Raw genomic sequence first — 16834 nt, 5'->3', positions numbered from 1 at the left:
AAGTGACATTTTTTTCTTTAACTGCAGGCACCTACTAGTAGATTGTGAAAGCAAATTAGTGAGTTGTAATCCACATGTTTTTTAAAAGAAATACAATAGAAAATAAGGGTGTGCCACTCATAGATACTTACTGGATTGTAGGGGTAAGTAGGGGTGTTTATGCAGGATTTAGTTAACCTTATTAAAGAAGTTGGATTTATCTTAGAGGAAATGACAAACTATTGAAAAGTTCTAATCGGGGCCTGATTAGAGATCTTTAGAAAAAGGTCTCTTTGGGTACCTGGTCTTTCTTAACTCGGATGTGAACTTCAAATTCATGGGCCCAGCGTTACAGGTATTCCAAAACCTGGTTCCAATCTATTTCTTGTAAAAAATCTTCCCACTATTTTTGTTATTGGAATCTCCCAGTTCATAAAGATTCATTTCCCTAAGTACCTTTGCACCAAGACCAAAAGGTCTGTGAGAACAGATTTCACTTCTGTCCTTTAACATTGAATCTCTGGCAACTAGTATAGTGCCTGGCTCACAATAGAGACTAAACAAATCTTCTTTGATAGAGTCTAAATACCTTTAATATTAGGAACATTATGCAGTAGTAGACATGACGTTGCTGTTTCTAGTAATGTCTGCTTTGGGACAAAGAAAAAGTTTTCATTCAAATTTTTTTTGTCAGTTGAAATCATGTTAATGATAGAATTGCATACATTTATTAAAAAGATAATTTAACAGAGGGCATTCTTACATTGAAACAGTAGTAGAGATAATAAAAAGAACAATAAACATTGTGGTTTTGATGTTTTTCCCAGGGAGTACAGGGCAGTGACACAGATTGCTCACAGGAGCAGCCAATCCAGAAATCATTTCTGTTTTGTTTGAATGTAGAGGCATTCTCTGAGCACTCACCCAAAGGCAATGTTAGAAAAATGGCTAAGGACAAAAGGAATAAATTATTAGGTTGGTGCAAAAGTAATTGCAGTTTTTGCAATTAAAAGTAATGACAAAAACTGCAATTACTTTTGCACCAACCTACATGGATGAAAATATATCAATCATATGAGCTTAATGAAGAATCAACAGAAAATAGATTTTGTTCTTACAAGTGAAAATAGAACATCCATATACCCTAAAGAATTTACAAATAAGAATTTAATGATGTCAGTTTGTTGCCAGAGAATGATTCTACTGTCACAGTATTATGACTTCACAGAATTAAATCGTGAAACCCAACCGTAAAGGAAAAATTCTTTCAGTGTTTGGTTCTGATCAGTGGTAAAAGAAGTTACGAAAAGTTCATAAAAGGTAAGGAGATTTCAGTTATGATTCAAATTTATCTTACTAAATTTTTGATTTGTGAAAAATTTTGCTCGTTAGTTTTTAAGTTAGGGTTTATGTGTCTTAAACTGGAATGCCAAAATCAAATTTTGATAATATGAGATGGCTTTTAAAAAGCACTCAGAGAATTTTATCTTTTTATATTCCACAGAGTCTTAATTTAAGTAGTACATTGTAGAACTAAATGGAAACTGTTAACTTGTATAAGTTTATCTTAAGGAAATAACTCTAAATATGGGAAAGTATTAGGCACAGAGATATTCATTTTCATTGCAATGTAATTTAGCCAAATAACGTCCTGCTATAGGGAAATTATTTACTAAAATATGGGAATCCATTTGAAAAAGTTTAACCATTAAAAATACTTTTTTAGAGCAATAGTTTCTTCCTGTTAATTACTTTTTAAATTAAAAAGTAAAAAGTACTCAAACAAAAGTTCAAATAATATAAAAATATGTAGAATCAAAAAAAGTGAAAATAATATTTCAATCTTTCTTTCTATTACTGCTGACCCCTCCCCCAGCCACCTCAATCTAGGCATACCCAGTTACTTAGAGGTAAATGCTTTGAGCACTTTGGTATTTGCCTTGCAGATCTTTTTCTAATCCAGTGGTTTTTAAACTGTGAGGAGTTTCAGGGTCTTCTCAAGTTGGGTAATATGGGGACCCAGTGGGTGGAAACCAGGGTGCTTCTATGGGTACTGCTTTGATTTTACAAAACTGTTTTATATATTGGGATTTCACATAGGGTTTAATTTAAATAAAAGGTTCCTCTGCATTAAAAATAAAGGTTTAGCCAGCCACAGTTCCTGTAGTCCCAGCTATCTCAGGAGACTGAGGTGGGAGGGTGGCTTGAGTTCAGGAGTTCATGACCATCCTCGGAAAAGTAGTGAGACTGTGTTAGTCCATTCTCACAGTGCTATAAAGAAATACCCAAGACTGGCTGATTTCTAAAGGAAGGAGGTTTAATTGACTCACAGTTCCACATAGGGAGGCCTCAGGAAACTTACAGTCATGGCGGAAGGCGAAGGGGAAGCAAAGACCTTCTTCACATGGCAACAGGAGAGAGAGAAGTGTGAGGAGCGAAGACAGAACAGTCCCTTATAAAACCATCAGATCTCATGAGAACTCACTCAAAATCACGAGAACAGCATGGGGGAATCCACCCCCATGATCCAACCACCTCCCAGCAGGTCTCTTCCTAGACATGTGGAGATTATGGGGATTACAATTCAAGATCAGATTTGGGTGGGGACACAACCAAAGCATATCAGAGACCCTGTCTCAAAATTAAAATAAATGAATAAATGGAAGTTATTTATTCTTCCTCATTTAGAACTGTCCTCATTTAGAAAACAAAGTCCTAAGCCCCCTAGTCAGGCATTCCATGTCTTCCCCAAGTTTCTCATTTTGCTACTTGGTCATATTGAATAATCTACTCATACCTTCCCATTTTCCCATCAGTTTTCTGCCTGATTACCATTCACCTTGTTGAAAGGCACTTTTCCTTCTCTCCTCCCTCCACCTCCCCTCAATTTCTCTAAATCTTACCTGTTCTTAAAGGTTCAGTGCACCAGCCAGGCACAGTGGCTCACGCCTGTAATCCCAGTACTTTGGGAGGCTGAGGTCAGGCAGACCAGCCTGACCAACATGGAGAAACCTCGTCCTTACTAAAAATACAGTATTAGCCGGGCGTGGTGGCGTATGCCTGTAATCCCAGCTACTCAGGAGGCTGAGGCAGGAGAATTGCTTGAACCTGGGAGGCAGAGGTTGTGGTAAGCTGAGATCGCGCCATTGCACTCCTGGACAACAAGAGCGAAACTCCGTCGAAAAAAAGAAAAACTTTAGCTCACCATCATTTTGTTCATTCCTCCTTTCAACTTGTAGTTGGTACATTTTGTCTAATACTGTGTGGATAATTTGCAGAATTTTGTAGCAAAAGCTACAAAATTAAAGGATGATCTTTATGTAAATCTGTATGTAAATCTTTATGTAAAGGATGATCTTAATGTAAATAAGTGAAATAATGTGTTATAAAGTAAGAGCATTCTAGAAGCAGGTACTAAAGTTATAAGTGTTCTCTTATTTCTTCCACACTGTTTTTTATATTGGTACTTATAAACAAGGCAATTTATGATATGATTACTTTTCTGGATCTTCAGAAAATATTTGTTCATTTTATTTATTTATTTATTTATTTATTTGAGATGGAGTTTCACTTTTGTTACCCAGGCTGGAGTGCAATGGTATGATCTCGGCTCACCGCAACCTCTGCCTCCTGGGTTCAAGCGATTCTCCTGCCTCAGCCTCCCAAGTAGCTGGGATTACAGGCATGCACCACCATGCCCTGCTAATTTTGTATTTGTAGTAGAGACGGGGTTTTTCCATGTTGGTCAAGCTGGTCTCGAACTCCTGACCTCAGGTGATCCTCCTACCTTGGCCTCCCAAAGTGCTGGGATTACAGGCATGAGCCACCACGCCCAGCCATATTTGTTCATTTATTGATTGAGTAACAGAAGATAGTGCAGAGATAGTTCGCCTATGGATCAGAGGTGAAACCTGGGAAGGAGCTGTTTCCATTCTTGAGCAATAAACTGTGTTCAAAAATAACTTGAATCCAAGTTTACTGGGTTCCAGTGTTTGGCATGAAAGGAGCTGGGAGGGAACACTGATGATACACCTTGGTTCTATCATCCTCGTGCCCATGGCTGCGTACACTGGTGCCAGAGGATTATAACACAGAGAAATGTCTACAGGGGCTTCCTTATCATTAACTGGTTAGTCAGAAAGTCATGAACTCAAGTCCTGTGTCTTTATCTTACTAACGTTGTCACTTTGGGCATATTATTTAACCTCTCTGAGATGCAGTTTTCTAAACTGTAAAGGATGAACATACTTATCTTCTAGGTTTTTTTTTTACAAAAGATAAAATGAGGTCAGTATATGTACGAGAAAGTGATTCTTTTTGCTTTAAGTAGTATTGATGTAGATAGAATGGGTGATCTCCTTTCCTTTAGGTTTAAGTTTTTATATATTTTGTAGGACTTATTGATTAGAGTTTAGTTCTTTGGAGCAGTGCTTTTTAAGTCTGAGAGTGGCATTTTTATAAGCTATTCATATTCCTGGTAAGTATAAATGATGTAGGAAGCAAATTAGGCCAAAGGACTACTTCCTGGAGAAATAAACACTTTTTTCGTCATTATCCAGTGTATTCTATTGGGACTTAGTGAAACGCTGCTGTTATAAATATGACAAAGAAAGCAAAATTTTTAGGGATCCCTAGCTCCCAGAAGCTCAGCTGCTAAATTATATCTACTACATTTGCCTGTCTTTTAGATAAGAAACAATAAAGAATTTCCATAATAACAATTTTAATTATTTCCAAGAAAAGTCAGCAAACTCTTTTGTCACATTTCTAGATTAGTGGAGTTTCAAAATGACCCCAGGCAAACTCATGGTGGATTCTAATGCTTTCATGAGTTCTGGTTGAGTAGACTTAGTTCATTAGCCCAGGATAACCCTTATTGTATGATTTAAGATAATCTGGTTTATTTGTAAATTATAAAAATGTTGTTTAGATGTCCTTTGTAAATTAAAATATATATGAGATATGATATTTAAATTAAAAAACAGTATTAGGGCTAGTTCCTCATCCAACTTTCATTGTCTTTTTTTCCTTTTAAAACATTGTGGTTCCCTGAAGACTTGTACTTTTTGGTGTAGATATGTACCATTTAGTATGTATTTATATTGGTCAGTGCATATATATATATATATGTAAAATATGTATGTAATTTAAAAAATATACTGGCAATTTAATTTAATGAAAAATAGGATAAGTTATATAAAATATAAATATTAAAATCCAGTTGATTTTTTTAATAGAAAATTAGAACAAAATAGTTCATCTTAAAATTAAAAGCCAATGGCCAGGTGTGGTGGCTAACGCCTGGAATCCCAGCACTTTGGGAGGCTGAGGTGGGTGGACCTGAGGTCAGGAGATCCAGACCAGCCTGGCCAACATGGTGAAACTTCGTCTCTACTAAAAATACAAAAATTAGCCAAGCATGGTGGTGTGCACCTGTAGTCCCAGCTACTCAGGAGGCTGAGGCAGAAGAATTGCTTGAACCCAGGAGGTGGAGGTTGCAGTGAGCCGAGATCGCACCACTGCACTCCAGCCTCGGCGACAGAGTGAAACTCTGTCTCAAAAAAAAGAAAAAAAAAAAGATAAAAATAAAAGCCGGAAATTCAGTACAGCAACGTACAACGTTTTTGTGATTGTATGACATAGTATATTTCATTGGTAAGAGGAGAAAGAGGTGGGAAGTTAGGTTTTGAGCCTTTTATAAAAATGTGTAATAATAGTGATGAATAATGATAATATTAGCTAACATTTATTGAAGTTTGTTCTAAGCACTTTATATGTATTAAGTCATTTAATCCTCACCATAAACCAGTGAAGGAGATGTATTTACATAAGAAAACTGAGGTATACAGGCATAGGTCCCACAGTTAGTGAAAGTCAGGATGTAAGCCAGTTTGACTCTGAAGCCCTAGCTCTTAACTGCTCTCATTATCATTAGTGTGTTGACACTTCTTGACAGTTAATTTTTGGAAGCAGATTATCTCTCTTAATTGAAGTGTGAAGATTTGACAAATAAGTCACTTGAATTCCCCCATAAAAATCACTCAATACAAGTCATCTTTCATCGAATGAAAGCATTGCAAACATCTCAGTAAAATTTGTACAATTTCAATCATAGCATAAAGTACTTGCCATAAAGATTCCACATGAATAATACAACTTTAAATAAGCAGTTAGTATTCTCCTTTTAAAAATGTGCCTGGGCCAGATGTGGTGGCCCATACCTGTAAACTCAACACTTTGGGAGCCCAAGGTGGGAAGATAGCTTGTGGCCAGGAGTTCAGGACCAGTCTGAGCGATGTAATGAGACTGTCTCCACAAAAAATTTTTAAAAATTAGTTTGGTATGGTGGCATGCACCTGTAGTTCCAGCTACTAGGGAGGCAGAGGTGGGAAGATTGCTTGAGCCCAGGAGTTCAAGGAAAAAGTGAGCCAGGATCATACCCTGCACTCCATCCTGTTCCTCCTGGGCAACAGAGTGAGACCATGTCTCTACAAAAAAAAAGAAAAAGAAAGAAAAAGAAAGTGCCTGATTGAAATTTGTAAACTCAGTTATAGGATTTTGATTGTGTATGGATTTTATAACTTGAATTTAAAACTCCTATGCTACTTCTTAGAATAAAAAATCTATTCCTTTCTCAATCCCTGGGAACAATGCTTAATATGCAATCGAAGCGTGTTTGAGCACTAGAAAGGGTTGCCAAAAAAGATTAAAAATTCTTAGTGTTTTATCATTTTTTAAAAACAATGAAGTAGAATTCATGGGGGAAATCATACCTTTTTTGACTCTTATACTTGTTTTGTTTGGCGTTATTTTCATTTTGAATTATATGTGATGGATTGAAGGGGAGATACACCATGGACTTGGTGTATCACCTTGCTTCACCTTGGAGGTTGATGGTTCATTTGTAGTTATTTATTCACAAGTATGTAACCCATATAAGATATAAGTGAATTATGGCTGTGAAAAAATGGAGTACAGCAGAATTCTGAAGTGTCTGAAAGTATTTAGGACGTATTAATTGAATGAAGGCTGTTGCCTTTTATTTAAAGGTAACTATAGAATATTGATTGAGACAATTTTTTGGATATGTTATGAAATGGAAAAAGCAGGATGCAAAGCAGTATGTCCAATATGAGCCTATTTTTGTTTTAAACATATATTTGGAAAAAATATAGTAAATTTATATATACCAGTATGTCATCAATGACTATCTCTGGATGGTGGATTTTCAGGATAAACAGTTTTTGTTTATCTTTTGTGGTTTCTTTTTCTTTTCTTTTTTTTGAGGTGGAGTCTCGCTCTGTCGCTCATGCTGGAGTGCAGTGGTGCGATCTCGGCTCACTGCAAGCTCTACCTCCCACGTTCATGCCATTCTCCTGCCTCAGCCTCCTGAGTAGCTGGGACTACAGGTGCCCGCCACCACGCCCGGCTAATTTTTTGTATTTTTAGTAGAGACAGGGTTTCACCGTGTTGGCCAGGATGGTCTCAATCTCCTGACCTTGTGATCTGCCCTCTTTGGCCTCCCAAAGTGCTGGGATTACAGGTGTGAGCTACCGCGCCTAGCCTTCTTTTCTTTTCTTACTTTTTATTTTTATTATTTTTTTTTGTGATGGAGTCTTGCTCTGTTGCCCAGGCTGGAGTGCAGTGGTGCGATCTTGGCTCACTGCAACCTTGCCTCCTGGGTTCAAGCAATTCTCCTGCCTCAGCCTCCCGAGTAGCTGGGATTACAGGTGTGCGCCACCACGCCTGGCTAATTTTTGTATTTTTATTAGAGACAGGGTTTCACCATGTTGGCCGGGCTGGTCTCGAACTCCTGACCTCAGGTGATATGCGCACTTCGGCCTCCCAAAGTGCTAGGATAATAGGCATCAGCCACTGTGATGCCTGACCTCTTTTTTTTTTTTTTTTACATTGAATAAATATCACTCTTATGAAAAAAATTAAAACAATAGAAGAGAACTCTATGCCAGTGGATATTAGAAACACACTTTTAACTAATCTGGGAAAGAAGGATAGTTGGGAATTTTTATGAGGAAAGATCACTATATGACAGCTAAATTGGCCTTTGGGGTGGTTTTGAGAATAGTTTTAGCCTAAATTTCAAGTTGGGCTTAGAACCCTCCAGAAAAGAGTTCTTTTGAAAACAAACAAACAAACCCACAAACTGGTATTTGAATGAAATAGTGCTCAGCCCTGACCAAAGGGTAGAAGATAAACTTGATTGCAGGAGTAAAGAACTCAGAGTTAGGTCATTGTTTCAACTTGATGCCAAGATAATTGAGTAACATGATACTGTGTACCTGTGATTTCTGTAATCTCAATTTAGTTTCTTGTGATTAGTTGGTGCACTTGAACTGATTTACGGAAAGTGCAGTTTGGGGAAGGTAGAAGCTTGGCCTCATCCCTTGGGTGGTGCCATTACGAAGGTGTCCCAGTAAGGGAAGGTGATGTTAGGCCACCACCTGAGGAAGACCTTGGTGTGGAGGCTGTCCTGCACTGCCCAATTCATAATCTAATGGGAGGTAATGTGCTTCAGTGCCACCAGTTCATGGTAGAGTCCTGCTTCTCTCTGGGGATAGGGGAAAGAGAAGGGCTTGTGGATGAGTGCTCCAAGTAAGTATTTAAGATGTGATAGCCATGAAAATTATGAGATATTCGTGGTCTAAAATTGTAGAATAAAAATGATAACCTTACAGATGGCAAGTAATTTTTTTCCTTTTCCTTTTTTTTTTTTTTGCAGTTGCAAGATTTAACAGAGTGAAAACAGAGCTCCCATACAAAGGGAGGGGACCCAAAAAGGGTAGCCATTGCCGGCTCGAATGCCTGGGTTTATATCCTGATCATTGTCCCTCCCGCTGTGCTCTCAGGCGATAGATGATTGGCTATTTCTTTACCTACTATTTTTGCCTAATTAGCATTTTAGTGACCTCTCTTTACTACCTAATTATTTGAGTGTGAGCTAAGTTGCAAGCCCCATGTTTAAAGGTGGATGCGGTTACCTTCCCAGCTAGGCTTAGGGATTCTTAGTCGGCCTAGGAAATCCAGCTAGTCCTGTCTCTCAGTACCCCCTCTCAGCAGGAAAACCCAAGCGCTGTTGGGGAGGTTGGCTGATGACCGCTCTAACTGCTTCCTGCTGAATTGGGGTATAATAGGGGTTGTGCAGTTGAGATTTCCTCAGGAGGGGTGCCTTTGATGTCATTAACATCGGACCATGGGCTAGCAGGCCGGTCCAGGGGTCTGCAGTAGATCTTAGTCATGGACTGCATTTGGAGCTCCATTTGAAGAACCATTTGTAGCTTTACAGCTTCGATTCTGGAAGAGACAAACTTAACAAGGATGTTAAAGATACAGGGTCGAAAGAGGAGTAGCAATATTATAGCTGCTAGAGGTCCTAAGAAGGGGAGAATCCAGGGCATCCATTAGCTGAGGAGGCCCCAGGGTCCGGTGTTTTGAAGCTCCTCTGCTCTACGTTGTATTTGATCTCGAATTTCTTTAACTTTCTCAGTGATGATTCCAGATTGTTTAGTTTTCTTAGAAAGGTAATTTTGTTTTTCTTCTAAGCATTGATGTATTGGCTCCCTTTCTTCCTTTCTCTTCTCTTAAAAAGAAGGTTTTTTCTTTTTTTCCTTTTAAACTTTAACCCATTGGCATCTTTTCTGCACCTTAAAATTCTGGAAGCTTTTAACTTTCAGTTTAATTATACAAAGTCAAGTGTGTATTTTCATTTGGTCCTAGAGGGGTTTTGCATTTTAAAAATTGAACTGTGAGAGTATAAAAATGTGTTAAGGATAAAGTATGGAAGTATACTTTTGTATGAATCCTGAATAACAATTTCTACTCATTTGAAATGCTAATGAACTGCAGTTATTTAGTTTCTAAATTTAGCTATTTCAGATTTATAAGTGCCAGGGAACTCACTATTTCTTGTAGGTATTTTTTATAAGCTGACTCTGTGTAACAAGATAGAGTACGTAAGAATAAAACATAAATAATACAACTTACAGAGTACCAGAGAAAATAAAACTAGGAGTATAACATTAGATGAGTAAATCAATTATAAAATTTGAGTTTCAGATGTAGCTGTAAGTTTTCTCACTGCTAAAGTAAAAAAAGCTGGCTCAATTTTTATTGAAGAAAAGCAAAAATACTATTTTTAAGTAGCAAGACCTTCTATAGCTGTAATTTCTAAATAAACATTCCTGCGACTATATAGGGGAGGAGGTGCTGAGTGATGAGCAGGTAAAGTTCTCTGAAATCATTTGCAGGAAATTAATGAATTTAACATGGTTTTTTTTTTTGTTTTTTGTTTTTTGACAAGATCTCACTCTATGGCCCCAGGCTGGAGTGCAGTGGTATGATCATGGCTTACTACAGCTTCGACTTCTCAGGCTCAGGTGATCCTCCCACCTCAGTCTTCAGAGTAGCTGAGAATACAGGCATGAGCCACCATGCCTGGCTAATTTTTGTATTTTTGTAGAGTCGGGTTTCTGCCATGTTGCTCAGACTGGTCTCAAACTCCCTGGCTCAAGCGATCCACCTGCCTCGGCCTCCCAAAGTTCTAGGATTACAGGTATGAGTCACTGTGCCCAGCCACATGTCAATCGTAAGAGAGAGTCATTAAGTGTTTGGTAGTTTTTTAAAAATAAGATACATGTAAGAAATGTTTAAGACAGAGTAGGGGAAATAAATATACCTCTATTTTTTTGTTGTTTAAAAGCACTTTCTCAACTTCAAAATAGAGTTCTCTAATTCACCTTATTTGCCATCCATCTACTGGTTGACTTGTCTCAAACAGCAGCACTAATACTTTTGGTAATTGTTTGAATGAATAAAAACTGTTTATTCATTGCTGTCAGTTTAATCATAATTCCAAATTAAATGACTGAATTATTTTCACTTTTTAAAATTTAATTTTACTTTAAGTTCTGGGAGACATTTGCAGAATTGCAAGTTTGTTACATAGGTATACGTGTGCCATGGTGATTTGCTGCACCCATCAACCCATCATCTAGGTTTTAAGCCCCACAAGCATTAGCTATTTGATATTTTTCACTTTTCGGTTGCCTGGTTTGATAGGAGCTAGATATAATCTAACTGATAGAATGAACTGTACTCTGTTTATGCAATCCACTTAGTTCTTTGGACACATAGCATATTTATTCTGTCAACATTTTCTCAGTTAAGAGTTGGTTTAACTGGATTGTGTTTGAGTTGATTCATTGGCTTGCTTTTGATATATCCTTCTTCCAAATAAAAATTCTTTTAAAAAATTTATAGTAATTTTTTTTGGGAGGCGAGAGTTGAGGGTTGTGATTCTGAGAACAAAATCAGTGGCTCTGAGTCTGGTTTTATTTGAAAAATTATTTGTGATGTATTGAGGATTTATTATATAGAGGATTTACTCAATGGATCCATTATTACTTCTGTAGGCTTAAACAAATGCTTTACAAATGTTTAGTCATGTAGAAACTTTAGGATTGATAAATGTTATGACATTATTCTTTTCTGTCAGTGGGCAACCCTAGAAATGAACAATTGTTTTATGGAATCAGCTAGCTTTGGGGTATCAGTAGCTAAATTGTGTCTGTGATGTCTCAAGCTCTCAAGCTTTTGTGTTTGTGCAGATAATTCAGGACCACCCATTTTACAGCAATTCGGTGTTAGTGACATGACAGTTGATTGTCCTTTCAACTCTCTTCCATGTTCCCCAACTTGTTAAGAAAGTTTGATTTCACTCTCTGTTCCCTAAATGAAACCTATGTGAGTTCTTGAATTCAGTTTCAGTGGAAAGTTTCTAGGTTAAGCCAAAAAGTCAAGATTTTTCTTAGGAGCTAACTTTTTTTTTTTTTTTTTTTTTTTTTGAGACAGAGTCTTGCTCTGTTGCTCAGAGGCAGGTGGATCACCTGAGGTCAGGATCACCATGATCTCGGTTCACTGCAACCTCTGCCTCCCAGTTTCAAGTAATTCTCCTGCCTCAGCCTCCCGAGTAGGTGGGACTACAGGCGTCTGCCACCACACCCAGCTAATTTTTTGTATTTTTAGTAGAGAGGGGGTTTCACCCTATTGGCCAGGCTGGTCTCAAACTCCTGACCTCAGGTGATCCACCTGCCTTGGCCCTCCAAAGTGCTGGGATTATAGGTGTGAACTACCATGCGCAGCCAGGAGCTAACTTTATGTATTTTAGCCAAAAAAAAAAAAAAAAAAAAGGAGATAAAAGGGAGATACTTTCAAATACTTTCATTCCATTTTAGAGGTGAGCCTTTTTTTTTTAGCGTATGTTTTATTTTTTTTATTTTTATTTTTGTTTTTTATTATACTTTAAGTTTTAGGGTACATGTGCACAACGTGCAGGTTAGTTACATATGTATACATGTGCCATGTTGGTATGCTGCACCCATTAACTTGTCATTTAACAGTAGGTATATCTCCTAATGCTATCCCTCCCCCCTCCCCCCAGGTGAGCCTTTTTAAAAAAATAAAAATAATAAGGCTGGGCTCGGTGGCTCACGTCTGTAATCCCAGCACTATGGGAAGCCGAGATCACCTGAGGTCGGGAGTTCAAGACCAGCCTGACCAACATGGAGAAACCCTGTCTCTACTAAAAATACAAAATTAGCCGGGGTGGTGGTGCATGCTTGTAATCCCAGCTACTCGGGAGGCTGAGGCAGGAGAATCGCTTGAACCTGGGAGGCAGAGCCGAGATCACGCCATTGCACTCCAGCCTGGGCAAAAAGAGTGAAACTCCGTCTCAAAAAAAAAAAAAAAAAAAAATAATAATAATAATAATAGGAAACAGAAACATAGAGGAGGTATACTTAAAGAAAAAATTAAAAGAACAGAATGTACCCTTGCAGAGTGGCAAAAGTAAGAATATATAATAACCATAAAATAAGTCAATTTCTAGGTGTGTCTGTATGTGTGTATGTGTGTCTGATAGTACTGTGGATTTTAGTATGTTTATATAAATATACATACCTGTTCAACAAGTTCTGGGATTTTCAACTAAATGAAATAATTACTGGTAATAGATTGCATTAAAACTTTTCCTTTTATTGTTGTGGTAAGAAAACAAAATGTTAAACTCTGCTTTAATACCGTCCTTAGTAATTAGGAATGACCTGTGTCTCCTGACTTTCAGCTCTACTGGATTTCCTAAGCATTGTTATTTAACTTTTGCAATGGAGCAGAATGCCTCTTTCAGTACAATAGGCAGAGTTTCTCCAAGATTCTGGTTTGGTAAATCCACATACATACAATATACTTTGTTTTCTTTATTTTTAAAAATAAGCAATTTTATGGCTGGGCACAGTGGCTCGTGCCTATAATACCAGCACTTTGGGAGGCATAGGCAGGAGGAAGTGATCACTTGAGGCCACGAGTTTGAGACCAGCCTGGGGAACGTAGCAAGACCCTGTCTGTACAAACTATTTAAAAATTAGCTGGATGTGGTGTCCTGCACCTATAGACCTAGCTACTCGGGAGGCTAAGGTGCAAGGATCACTTGAGTCCAGGAGTTTGAGGCTTCAGTGAGCTAAGATTGCAACACTGTACTCTAGCCTGAGTGACAGAACAAGACCCTTTTTTATTTTTGTAAGTAAAGTTGAATTCATAAGGAGTGTCTGGTCTTATTTTCCTTTAAGTCAATGATTCCCTGACATGGCTCTACAAACCAGTGGTAAACTATGACAAAGGTCTCACAGGAAACATGAAATGAACTTTTCCATAAATCTAAATGTGTTCAGTGAAAAGGACTGCCCTTTAGTCTGAGATTTTGTCCTTTCTACATTTTTGGTGTTAAAATGTATACTTATTTTTTAAGAAAAGATTGTTTTTAACTTTGTAAAATTTTGGGAGGAAATTTTGGTTTTTGAGATTCAAATGTTTGGAAGCCAGTGTTTTAAAACTCCTTGACCATAGACTGGAACCTTTAAGTGCTCAGTATATCAGAGAGACTCTCCTAAACTAAAATGGATAGGAATCTGTGGGTCAGATTACTTTTTAAAACATACACTTTTTAAGTTAGCTTTTGTTAGGTCATGCTGTGATAATAAACAATTCCAAACTCTCAGTGGCTTTCTGGGACAAAGCTTTATTTCTTTCTCCTGTTATGTGTACCCTGTTGATTGCTGTGGGGTGGCTGTGGTTGCTGTATCTCTACATCTGTCGTTGTCTTGGGACCCAGTCTGAAGAAGCAGCAACTGCCTAGGACATGCCATTCTCATGACAGAGGGAGCAAAGAGACATAGCTGAATTGTTTCTGTTTGTAAGTGTTGCTGCTGCTCTTATTCTGTTGGCCAAAGGGAGTCCCATGGCCAAACCTGATGCTAATGGAGATGAGGAAGTAGAATTCTCCTACAGTCCTTGCAAATAACATGGCAACAGGTAGAGACAAGAATCCTCCTGTAGGAGGGTACCAATAACGGGGAGTAGTAATAACATCCATCACAGTATTAGTCACATCGAAGCAGTCTTGTATATGCACAATTTGAAGAACAATAATAAACACTAGGTATCCACGACCAAGCTTAAAAAATATAACCAATACCTTTGGAACCTCCTGGGTGCTCTTGTATCACTTCACCAAATGTAAGCACTCTTGAAATGTGTGTTTGTCATATCCTTATTCTTATATTCCATTGTATAGATATGCCACAATTTATCCTTTCTCATGGATTAATTCCATTTTTTTTTTTTTTTTGCTAGTATGAACAATGCTACCAAGAACATTCTTTCATGTGTCTTCCGGCGTACAATGTGAATTTCTTTAGGGCAGGGATTTAAGGATGGAAATGCTGGACTGTGGGGCACATGCCTCTCAGTTTTGGTAGATAATGCCAAATTGTTTTCCAAAGTGCTTTTGGCAGTTTATACTTGCACAAGTAGGGCTGTATGCATTACCACTGCTTACATCCTTGTTCACACTTGAAAGCCTGAAAATATCAGATAATTCCTTTTTGAATGTATTGGGAGGTGCTTCTCAAAGTAACACAAATCCTTTGGGATACCATTTAAAGTACAGATTTCGATTCAGGAGGTTGAGTTGGGATGGGAGCTGACTGAGGTCCTGCATTTTTTAGTCTCCCAGTTGATGCCATGCCATTGGACCCGAGACCACACTTTGATAACAAGAATCTAAGGCACTAAATACAGTCATGCATCACTTAATGAAGGGCTTAACAGTGAGGATAAATTCTGAGAAATGTGTTAGATGCATTTCATCATTGCGTATCATAGAGTATGCTAACACAAACCTAGATGGTAGAGCCTACCACACACCAAGGCTGTGTGGTATGGCCTATTGCTCCTAGGCTATAGTACAGTAACGTGTTATACAGGTTTGTATAGCACGTTACTCTACTGAATATTATAGGCAGTTGTTGCACAATGGTAAGTATTTGTGTATCTAAAAATAGAAAATGTATAGTAAAAACACAGTATAAAAAATAAAAAATGATACAACTGTATAGGGCATTTACCATGAATGGAGTTTTCAGTACTGGAAGTTGCTCTGGGTAAGTCAGTAAGTGAGTGGTGAGTGAATGTGAAGGGCTAGGACATTACTGTGCATTACTGTAGACTTTATAAACACACTTAGGCTACACAAAATGTACAAAAATATTTTTCTTTGTTAAACTATAGCTTACTGCAACTTTTAATTTTTCATCATTTCAATTTTAATTTAAAAAATTGTTTAGAGGCAGGGTCTTGCTCTGTCATCCACTGGGGTGCAGTGCACAATCATAGCTCACTGTAATCTTGAGCTCCTGGACTCAAGGAAAACTCCTGCCTTGGCCTCCCAAGGTGTTGGGATTACAGGCATGAGCCACTGCACCCAGCCTGTAACATTTTTACTTTATAAACTTTAAATATTAAAAATATTGACTTTTGTAATAATACTTAGCTTAAAACACACACACATTGTACAGCTGCACAAAATATTTTCCTTTTGTTTCCTTATTCTGTATACTTTTTTCAATTTTTGTTTTTTCTTTTACTTTTAAAAACCTTTTTATTAAAATCTAAGACACACACTGATATAGTTTGGCTCTGTGTCTCCACCCAAATCTCATCTTGTCGCTCCCATAATTCCCATGTGTTGTGGGAGGAACCCAGTGGGAGGTGATTGAATTATGGGGTCAGGTCTTTCCTGTGCTGTTCTCATGATAGTGAATGGGTCTCACGAGATCTGATGGTTTTAAAAAATGGGAGTTGCCCTGCACAAGCTCTCTCTTTGCCTGCCACCATCCACGTAAGATGTGACTTCCTCCTCCTTGCCTTCTGCCATGATTGTGAGGCCTCCCCAGCCACATGAGTCCAACTAAACCTCTATCTTTTGTAGATTGCCCAGTCTTGGGTATGTCTTTATCAGTATCATGAAAATGGACTAATACACACACACATTAGCTTAGGCCTCCATAGGGTCAAGATCATCACTATCACTGTCTTCCACCTTCTCATCTTGCCCCACTGCAAGGTTTTCTGGGCCAGTAGCACACAAAGGAGCAAGTATACATGCTAAAATAATATAAAAAGTATAGTATAGTAAATTCATAAACCAGTAACAAAATCGTTATTTATTATCATTGGCAAATATTATGTACTACATATATGTAACTGTATGTGTTATACTTTTATATGACTGGCAGCACAGTAGGTTTATTTATACCAGCATCACCACAAACATGTGGCTAATGCCTCGTGCTATGACATTTTTACAGCTACGATGTCACTAGGCAACAGGAATTTTTTTTTTTTTTTTAAGACAGAGTCTTGCTCTGTTGCCCAGGCTGGAGTACAGTGGTGTAATCTTGGCTCACTGCAACCTCTGCCTCCTGGGTTCAACCAATTCTCGTGG

General features: G+C 37.9%; 1 protein-coding gene across 10 annotated transcripts in view; it reads left to right on the top strand.

Moving 5' to 3' along the window:
* The window catches only part of SLC41A2 (solute carrier family 41 member 2), a 156589-nt gene that overhangs the window by 5562 nt on the left and 134193 nt on the right, over positions 1–16834 (top strand). Inside the window, exon 1 of one of the 10 annotated variants that reach the window (XM_054444308.2) lies at positions 1206–1299. The exons of 7 other annotated variants lie outside the window; for them this stretch is intronic. The gene's annotated coding sequence lies outside the window, so the exon portion shown is untranslated. Of the gene's footprint in view, positions 1–1205; positions 1300–8420; positions 8593–10477; positions 10550–16834 lie in introns of those variants that run through there. 2 more of the 10 variants (XM_054444310.2, XM_054444312.2) reach the window with 2 other exon arrangements.

The sequence above is a fragment of the Pongo pygmaeus genome, chromosome 10 (genome assembly GCF_028885625.2).
Source record: "Pongo pygmaeus isolate AG05252 chromosome 10, NHGRI_mPonPyg2-v2.0_pri, whole genome shotgun sequence".
NCBI classification, from domain to species: Eukaryota; Metazoa; Chordata; class Mammalia; order Primates; family Hominidae; genus Pongo; species Pongo pygmaeus.
This window is presented reverse-complemented; position numbering and strand designations above follow the sequence as displayed.